This window comes from Callorhinus ursinus, unplaced genomic scaffold (assembly GCF_003265705.2).
Source record: "Callorhinus ursinus isolate GAN/ISIS: 27379988/994484 unplaced genomic scaffold, GSC_fseal_2.0 scaffold18, whole genome shotgun sequence".
Classification (NCBI taxonomy): Eukaryota; Metazoa; Chordata; class Mammalia; order Carnivora; family Otariidae; genus Callorhinus; species Callorhinus ursinus.
This window is the reverse complement of record NW_027397080.1, coordinates 23,669,148-23,679,118: the sequence shown is the minus strand read 5'-3', so window position 1 is coordinate 23,679,118 and position 9,971 is coordinate 23,669,148. Positions and strand designations below refer to the sequence as shown.

The window sequence follows — 9,971 nt, the reverse complement described above, 5'->3', positions numbered from 1 at the left end:
TCACTCATCAGTGTTTATTAAACTCCTGCGCCCTGCGAGGCACTAGGTTATGACTGTGAGTGGGTTGGGCACGTTCTCCTGGGGAAGCCGGAAGTACGCAGGTGAGTAGCTACATAAAATAATGGCAGACTGGCATAAGCGCAGTGCAGGAAACAAATGTAGTATGATACAGAGAGAGATGGGGGATATATGTCATAGTTCTCAAGGTGGCTTCTTGGGGGAGGTGGCATTTAAGCCGTGATATGAAAGATGAGAAGGATTTGACCAGAGGATAGGAAGGAGCGGGGAGAGAAAGAGCAGAGAGAGAGGGCGAGCACTCACCAGAGGAGCATTCTGGGAGAAGGGGATGCAGGAGGAAAGCCCCTGTGTCCCTGCCCAAGAGAGAATCAGAAAGACCAGAAAGGTGGTGGGAGGTGGGGACCAGCCAGGTCATGCAGGAGAATGTCAGTGGTCCACGAGGACAAGGAACTTGGGTTTTATCCTCAGCCCAGTAAGAAGCCCTCAGAGGGTTCTGTTTTGTGTCTTTTGCTAATAAATCTTTTCTTTCAGAAGAGTTTTAGGTGCACAGAAGAGTTGCAACATGATAGACCACACACCCAGTGTCTCTGGCTGTTAACATCTTAGGTAAATGTGATCCATTTGTCACAACTAAGGGACCACTACAGACACATGATCATTAACTAAAGTCTATACTTTATTCAGATTTCCTAAATTTTTGCCCAATGTCCTTTTTCTGTCCATGGATTCCATTTCTATCCTTGGATTCCATCCAAGATACCACATTCCTTTTAGAGGTCCTATCTCCCGAGGCTCCTCTTGGTGGTGATGGTTTCCCAGACTTTCCTTGTTTTTGATGATCTTGACAGTTTTGAGGAGTCCTGGTCAGGTATTATGTAGACTGTCCTTCAGTTTGGTTTTGGCTAATGTTTTTTCTCATGGGTTATGAGTTACTCGACTGTGATTCTGGGAGAAAGACCATGGAAGAACATTGCACCTCTCATCACATCGTAACAAGGGTACATGACTTATCAACTGTTAGCTTCGACCTTGACCCCCTGGCTGAGGCAGCATTTGTCACTCTCTCTGCAGTAACATGACCCTCTTTTCCCTCCTCCCATGTTCTGTCCTTTAGAAAGAGTCTCCATGTGCTGCCCACCCTTAAGGGACAGGAAGCTCTGCTCTGTTCTTGATGGGGGAGTATCTTCAAAAATTATTTGGAATTCTTCTGTACAGGAGATTTGTCTCTTCTGCCCCATCTATCTGAATAATTATCCAAAAAATTATCTGTCGATGTCAGTATAGACTCACGATACGGACGTTGTACTTTGGGTTATAGTCCAAAACTATATTGTTTCTTTTGTTGCCTAAATTATTCCAGCTTTAGCCACTAGGACCTCCTTCAGTTGACTCCTGTGTCCTTTTGAGACATAGCGCCATCATTTTGTTTCTTGAGCACTTCATTATTCTCTGGCACTGCAAGGCGCTCCAGGCTCATCTGTACATTCCCTGCCCAGTCCTAGAACCCATCATTTCTCTAAGGAGCCCTAGCTCCTTTTATTAGAGAACAGTATTCAGAACCGAGATCTGGGCTGCGGGTCTGCAGAGGTGTTTAAGCACAAGGGTGGCATTAACTGATTTCAGTTTTCAAGATGTCCTTCTGGCTGCTGTGGGGGGAACATACCGGTGGGAAGCCGGAGAGGAATCAGGGATACCAGCTAGGAGGGTGTTGTGGTTATTCAGGTGAGAGGTGTGGGTACCCACTTTGACACTCGGAGTTCACATAAAATTATTTTAAAATTGAAGACATCTGAGATTAACAGAGGCAGAAAAAGCCTTCTTAGAGCTTTCTTTATCTCACTAAAAGCAGAAACTTCTGGGAGTGAAACTGTCATAAATTCCATCCTCTGGGGGAGCTTTATGGCCATGGAAAAGATGGAAAGGACCACTCACATCTGCATAAACAAACATTATCACAAATTTCCTCATCTCCTGTTTGTTCCCTTAGAAACCCATTTGTTTTTTTCCCATGGAAGCCTCTTCTCTCCCTTCTCTTTCCAAAACTTCAGCCACTTAGCGAATCACTTTTTCTGGAAGCTCCTGTATTACACATGAAAAATTTTAGGTTTTTTTCTCTTTTGTTAATCTGTTTTTTGTCCATTTAATTTGCATGCCCCCAGGTACTAAGACTAAGAGGTCTTTCTACCCTGACAGAGGCAACAGGCCTGAGCAACACAAGGACACAAGGTCAGCTAGAGACGAGTTCTTGCTGTGGCAATCAACCCACCAGATTATCCCTCTGTCCAGCGCTCTTCGGCCCCCCCACTCAGCCTTCCTCCATCCCTTGACCCCTCCAATACACAATTCCCTTTCTCTCCACTTAACCCTGAATTGATTTCTGTTGCTTACGACCAGGAATCCTAACCAAAACAGTTTAGCAACCTCACCATTGACCTCAATGGTGGAGTCCCGAAAGACAGGGTCTGAGCCTCCTTCACTTCATCTCCCCTGCCTCCCAACTTTAGCACGGAGCCCAGCACATGGGCCATGCTCAGGAAATGTGCGTTGAGCTGGATTTGTGCTATTCAGTGAACACAGTCATTGGCTGTGCAATGGAGCACCCTCAAGCCAGCTGCCGGGGGGGCACCTTGGTAACCCACTTAAGGAAATAAACTGTTGGCAAGTTCTTTCCCCACATTCATTTGCATGGAAACAATTAGTGTGCTAATTAAAATTGAGTCTTATCTGTTCCTTTAAGTAAAGCCCAGCAGGACCTCCAGTTGGCAAGATTTTTTTGGCAGAACGTTTGAGGTTCTCCAGTAGTAGAAAGGAAGGCATTTTCACTTCCCATCAAATATTTAATAATCAGGTGGCTGCTGGATTTGGCTGACCCTCCCTTCAATGGGCCTGCATGAGTGAGGTTGGTGGACAACCTATATCCCAACTCAAATGAGTGAAGATTTGTAACCCTTCTCCCAGCCTAGCCAGGCGGCAGTTGCCTTGCTCCATAAAGGAAGAGTTTGTTGCCCAAATTAATAGCATAAACAAGATTCCAGAAGGGACTGTTTAACCTACTTAAGAGAACACACTATTTTCAAGCAATTAATACCGTTTGCACACAATGAATGAGCTAATTGCAGATAAGCCTTATTTCTGCCTTGAAGAAGGATCCGGTAGGACCAGTACTTGGCAACACTTTGCCAACGGTTAGTTAGTATCACCACATGTTCTGAAAGGAATAATGTCACAATTCCCTGAAAGCAATCCCCTAGATTCAGATTTCTAAGTAATTCTCACTAGGCCTTAATGCCAGCATCTATAAAGTGGGGGTAATACCCATCTCATAGAGCTGTTGTGAGTTAATGAATGCATTCATGCCCATAAATGGCGGCTAAATCCACTCTGGCCTTCCCCCACATTTGTTCAAATGAGGAGACAGATTCTGGGCTCAGCTGCTGATGGGGGCTACCAGGCAGCCCACCAAGGCTGAGCTAGCAGCCACTGTCATAAAGAAGAGCAACCAGCCTTCGCCTGGGCTCTGCTACCAACTAGCTGGACAACCTGAAGCTACCCTTCTCTCCTTCGAGCAAATGAACTGGGTGTTAGTTGTGTGGTTTTAAACTCTTCTTAAAAATAAATTTCTTTGCTGGGGCGCCTGGGTGGCTCAGTCATTGAGAGTCTGCCTTCAGCTCAGGTCATGATCCCAGGGTCCTGGGATCAAGCCCCGCATCGGGAGCCCGCTTCTCCCTCTCCCACTCCCCCTGCTTGTGTACCCTCTCTTGCTGTCTCTCTCTCTGTCAAATAAATAAATAAAATCTTAAAATAAATAAATAAATAAATAAATAAATTTCTTTGCTTACTTCGATTCCGTTCGGGAGGAAGAAGTTTTCCCCCAGCTTCTTCAGGGTGTGTCGGGACCCTGCAAATTAAACTAACAAAAGGTATATTAGCTGGAGAAAGAGAACAGAATTGTTACTAATAGATACATGCTGGGAGTTCACAGAACAGAACAGAAAATCAAAGAAGCACTTAGACTCAGGGGCTTATATATCCTTTTAACAAAGGAAAACGGGCTTGGGCTTCAAAGGACAATAAACTGTGGGTAAGTGACTCGGACATACACGGGAGGAGCTAACCGAAGATAAGGGCTATCTTAATAAGGTCTGTTTATGCATATTGATCTCGGTGTCCATTGCCAGTGTTCGATGATAAGAGTTGCTCTTCTCTCCCTGGTACTTGAGGTGAGAGGGGTGGAGGGCAGAGGCCACCTTCCTCACAGGGAAATTTCTGTCCTGGTTTCAGGCAGGTAAGGGGAGGGCAGAAAACTCTTCCTGCATCTGTGGGTTCTCAGCTGCCTTCAGCTCAAAATAATCCTTACACAAAGTGGCATGTTTGGGGGTGACATATTCCGACCCTCTTCAAGGCCACGGAATCACCACAGGTGTAGCCGAGTTTTACTGAGCTGAGAAGATCCAGTCCAGAGAGTCCTCCAGCTGAGCCTCTCTCTCTCATCCGTGGAGTGAAATGTGACCCCAGATGGAAAACACTCCTCTCCTCTGTCTTCACAAATACCAACACTGATAACTTTTTAGCAGAATTCGTTATTACAATGAACATTCTAATATTCCATCATCTGTTCTCCATTTATTAATTGGCTTTCTCCTGTAAGGCCTTTCTCTTCTCCTCAGTAATTTATTTATTCATTTATTTTTATCAGTATAGACTCAGGGATTCCTATTTTAGTCAATGCATTTTCATCTACTACTGCCATCATTTATTTTGATACTCAAACTGCCCCAGATCTGGCCAGTGGTGGCCCTTTCAAGCTAGCTTCTGTGTCCTTTTTGACATTTTCTCCTCATATTTGGAGCACGTCCTTACTTTTCTAGCACAAAAGGATGCTCTAGCTCATCTTGCACTTTCTCAGCCCCAGCTTTGAAACCAGACATTTCTCCAAGGAGTCCTTATTCCTTTTAGCAGAGAAAGGCATTTTGAAACCAAGATCTGGGTGCTAGTTGCTTTTGGGGTGTTGGAGCTGCCAGGTCCTCAGTGACCACATGCATCTAATTCTTTCTATATTTATCTATCTATCTCTATGTGTTGAAAACACAAGTTACACTGACCCTTCCAGTTCTAATCCAACACCAGAGAGTCTATTCTAGCTTTTCTCCCTTTCCATATTTATAACCCTTCAGACAATGAGAAACTTCCCATTATCCTCAATATATTTAATTACTGGGACAATTCCCCTGTCCACAACAATCTCCCACTACCACTGGTGCTCATGCATGTAGTCACTCCTGTCATCCTGCCAGGGCACTGTTACCCCAGGTTAAGCCCCCACGACCCCCTCCCCCAGGCAAACACCTTCCTCTCTGCTCAGGCTCCGACACCTCCCACCAGCTGCCAGACCATGAACCCCTCTCCCCCTTGCAGACATCTACCTTGTCTGTGCCATCCTGATGGCTTTTGGACTACATCATTCAAAAAGGCCGATAGGAAAGAAGGAAGCTGCGAACTGGAATTCTAATTCTGACAATGCATTCTGCCCTAAGTTGGATTCTTTAGAAGTAGTGCCTGCGAGCAGAATGTATATGTATGTGAGTTATTAAGGAGGTGTCTCAGGGGAAATTAGCGAGAGGGTAAGGGACGCAGGAGGGAAGAAAGACAAAGAGCCACACAAGAGAAGGGGAAGGTGCAGCTGGATCCATTCACAGAAGCAGCACGCGACCTGGGGGTGGGCAACCTCATCGCAAAAGGGGATCTGGATCAGGCGCCAACAGCCTCTGCTACATGTCCATTTCCTCTTATTCTGAAGAGACTTCCATTCTGCACACACTAGGCTTGTGTGTCCGGGGTTAACAGAGTTTTCTCTAAAGGGGCAGATCATAAACATGTTAGGCTTTGGAGGCCATATGGTTTCAATCACAACTACTTACCTCTGTTCTTGTAGCTCTCAGGTGGGCATGGACAGTAGGTAGGTGAACGGATGCAGTTGTGTCCCTACAAAACTTTATCTAGGAAAGTAGGTAGAGGCCCATATTTGGCCCACGGGACATAGTGTATGAATCTCTACAGCCTCTCCCCCAGGCTGTGAGTCCAAGCAAATCCAGGTACTTTGTGGTGACCAGTTGATGAATGCTCTTTCTAAAACACCAAGGTTACCTTATTCCGGCCCTTCCCATTGTTTTTCAAGGCCTAAGCAGGACCATCAAACAGAAAGTGACTTGGGGAAATGAAATCAAGAGTTCTAAATTTTCTCCCAGTTTGGGATCTGGAACCGGGTTAAGGGGCAAACTCTTTAAGGGGCCTGAACTTACTGGAATAGGAAGATGATGGAGAAAATTAAACTGAGTGGCTTACGAAGGTGACAACATTGTATGCAAAAGAACACATTGGCGCCCTGCCTCACACCATATACAAAATCTGACTCAAAGGGATCAAAGACTTAAATTTAAGAGCTAAAACTATTAAAATCTCCTAAGAAAACATAGGTGTGAATCTTTGTAACCTTAGAGTAAGCAATGGTTCCCTATATGTGACACCTAAAACACAAGCACTCAAAGGGAAAAAATGATAAATTAGACTTCATCATAACCTGATACTTTTTGTGTTAAGTGACACTATAATGGTTAACTTTATGTGTCAATATGGCTAGGTTATGGTATCCAGTTATCCGGTATCCAGCAAACACTGGCCTAGATGTTGTTGTGAAGCTATTTTGTAGATGTACTTAACATCTATAGTTAGTTGACTGTAAGTAAAGGACATTACCTTCCACAGTGTAGGTGAGCCTCATTCAATCAGTTGAAAGCTGTAAGAGAAAAAGCTGAGGTTTCTGGGAAAGAAGAAATTCTGCCCCAAGAATACATCATCAATTCTCTCTGAGCTCCCAGCTTGCAGCCCACCCTGTGAATGTCAGACCTGCCAGCCCCCACATTTGTGTGAACCAATTTCTTAAAATATGTCTCTTTTTTATTGCTTGTATTTCTCTGGAGAACCCTGACACAGACACTCTCAGGACAGTGAAGAGACAATCGGCAGAATGGGACCAAATCATATATCTGATTAGGGTCTAGGATCCAGAATATGTAAATAACTCTTATAACTCAATAAGAAAAAGACAACCCAATTAAAAATGGGCTTGGACAAACATTTCTCCAAAGATAGGCAAATGAACCACAAGCACATGAAATGATTCTTGGCATAATTAGTCATCAGGGGAATGTGTATTCTTTTTGGAAAAGTTCATTGAGCTTCTTGGATCAGTGGGTTTCTAGTTCTCATCAAATTTGAAAGCTTTTGGCTATATTTCTTTAAGTTTTTTGCACCCTCTTCCCCTCCTCCTGAGCCTCATATGTTAGGTCACTTGTCCTATATAGGTCATTAGTTCTTGATTCTTTCCTCTTCGGTCTTTTTCTCTGTGTACTTCGTTATAAATAGTTTCAAGTGCTTTGTTTTCACAGTCACTAAACTTTTCTTCTGTAATCTAACCTGCTTTTAATCCCATTTAGTGTTATTTTTCGTTTCAGATACCTTAAGGCTCACCTCCCTGATTTCCTTTCTCTTGAGGCGATCTGTGCTGTTTCTAGTACCTGAGAAAACATGGTTGCATGAATTTTGTTGGATTTTCTAGCCGTTTCAGGTGAGAAGGGTTAGGGACTCTGGTCCCTACTTCCTCGTTATGGCCAGAAGCAGAATACTAGCATGTTTTAAAACCACCACAGTAAGCTATTTAGGTTGGCAAATAAGGACCCAAGAAACAGATACAAATGAGCTGGCCGCTAACCAACTACAAGGGGGTGAGTTCTGCTCACTGCTGAGTCTTGCTTTGTTGAATGGGATGTGCCATTTTGAGGCCCTGAGCAGATTGCTCAGAACAAAGACCGAGTGCCACCATCAGGATTCTTCCTCTGCCTGCCTCCAGAGTTCAAATTCTCTTTGAAAGAAAGATTGGACAGTTACAGAAATAATTGCTTTTAAAGGGTCACAGAACTATTAGCCTCCCCAGGACATGCCCACGTCTCTATCTGATCTGTTAGAATAATAGGATTCGGGGAAATCCTGGTTTCTAGGCAATCTGAAATGACAGTTCTCATTTGGCAATCTTTCATGTATGCCAATCTGATCGTGTCACCAGTAACTGTAGCTATTCTCCGGGTATGGTTCAAGCTTCTGAATGGCCTTCAGGGAACACCCCTGGAGATCTGGCATGCCTTTGGCTCCAGCCACACCAAACCTCCCTATACCCTCTCACCTACCACCAGTCCTGTTTGAGCAGTGTCTGCTTACATGGCTTCTTCCTCATTCGGAGGAATTCCCCTTTATAGAGCTCTCCCAAATGAAAGTAACAATGCCTACTTCCATGTCATTAAAATAAGGGGATTATGGAGGGAAGATCAGATTTAACAAGGATGCTGCTGCAAGAGGGACCGAGCACATTCACAGCTAAGGCATTCTGGATCCACTGACCTGGCCTTGTGGGGCGTGCCCCCTGCCATTGCCTTGAGTTGAGCCAGGCTGCCTGGATCCTTGACCCTAAAATCTTACCAGAAGATAGATCAGAAGTTAAGTCTCAGCCAGATAAGGATAATATGAGCCTTGCTCCTTCAGACACTTAACCCTTAACTCCTAAAATAATCAGTACAGTACAGGAGAAGTCAGAGAAAACCTGGATTTAAATCTTGACTCCCGTATTCACCAGCTTTGTGACTTCAGGTGAGTTCTCTCTCTCTCTCTCATTCTCTCTCTCAGCCTTGGAGATGTGCCTTGAACATAAATGAAGATGACTTTAGCCCCCTCGCAAGGTTGTTGTAAGATTAAATGAGACAGTGGGTGTGAAGCACTCAGCCCAGTGTCTGGCACATAAAAACCACTTACTGAATATTAGCTGTTGTAGAAAGGAGAACAGTCAGTCCACACTGGTCACAAGGCTGTGGGGCTTTATTGCTGATGTGTCCAAGCTCCTGTCACCAGATAAGACCTCAGCGGGACCTCTGTCTTCAGCCTCTCAGCACGGTTTATATAAAAAGACAAACAAATTCAAGTTTCTCTTGGGCAACTAGCACATGAATTAGTTCCTACATGGACTCTGCAATATGGAACACTTTCTCTGATTGAATAAGGGAAGGGAAACTCATCAGGCTGACTAGTGGGCTGGCTATTTCCTGCAAGCAACTCATGCAAACAAGGAGAGGGGGAAAATCTATATCTGAACTGACTTCTGTGTAGTGCAGCCAGCCGGCACATGGGCCAAATTTTCTGGGCTAGAAATAAAAAAGGAATGTTTTTTCTCTTGTCTGCAGGAAACAGCCTGCATTCCAGCCTGTGTATTTCACCAGGGTCAACACTGGATCCCACACTTTACTGGTTTGGGGGAGTCTTGATCCTAATTCCAAATCTTTTTCTCAACATTAAACACACTGTCTATGTGAATGAAGATTTATTTTATGGCTCCCTGTTGAGATGAGTATTTCAGCCAACAACTGCCCCTCACCATGGGCTAGTCTGGGTTTGTGGTAAGTCCCTCCTTCCCCAAAAGTCTGATTAGCAAGAAGGTAAATGATGTTAGGTACTGGTGGTTTCACAATTCCTGGCAAAAAAAAAAAAAAAAAAAAAAGAATGTTTGCCGTTGGTTCCTCCTTGTAGCCTTGGTTGGACCAAGAATAAAAAAGATTTTTGGAAGTTAGAGGTGGAAGAGTGAAGAGTGATCATTATTATCTCTCCCGTTGGCCAAGACATGTCCTAAATGATCAAGGGGCTGGTACACACATAAGCCTCTCTGCCATTTCTTCGGTCAGCTGTGCAACTGGCCCATTTGGGGCTGGTATGAGAACCACTGGTGACTGAGGTATGGATGTGCCTGGCAAAGGGCAAAGGCTTACCTGCTCAGAAGTAGAATCAGAAAGTCTAGAAAATGATGTCACGCTTCTGTATATGCTGTGTAGAGCTTTTATCTCATAGCCCCACTTTAA

General features: G+C 44.4%; 2 long non-coding RNA genes across 2 annotated transcripts; both read right to left on the bottom strand.

Annotated features, from left to right (window-relative positions):
* Positions 1-713: 713 nt before the first annotated feature.
* Positions 714-6,809, bottom strand: LOC112812076 (uncharacterized). The gene is made up of 3 exons (XR_012381430.1): positions 6,772-6,809; positions 3,858-5,870; positions 714-2,097 (listed from the first exon to the last, which is right to left on the bottom strand). It is a non-coding gene; the product is annotated as an uncharacterized lncRNA (long non-coding RNA).
* Positions 6,810-8,394: 1,585 nt separating this feature from the next.
* LOC141374454 (uncharacterized) lies at positions 8,395-9,008 on the bottom strand. The gene is made up of 3 exons (XR_012381357.1): positions 8,878-9,008; positions 8,669-8,765; positions 8,395-8,542 (listed from the first exon to the last, which is right to left on the bottom strand). It is a non-coding gene; the product is annotated as an uncharacterized lncRNA (long non-coding RNA).
* Between the last annotated feature and the right edge of the window lie 963 nt (positions 9,009-9,971).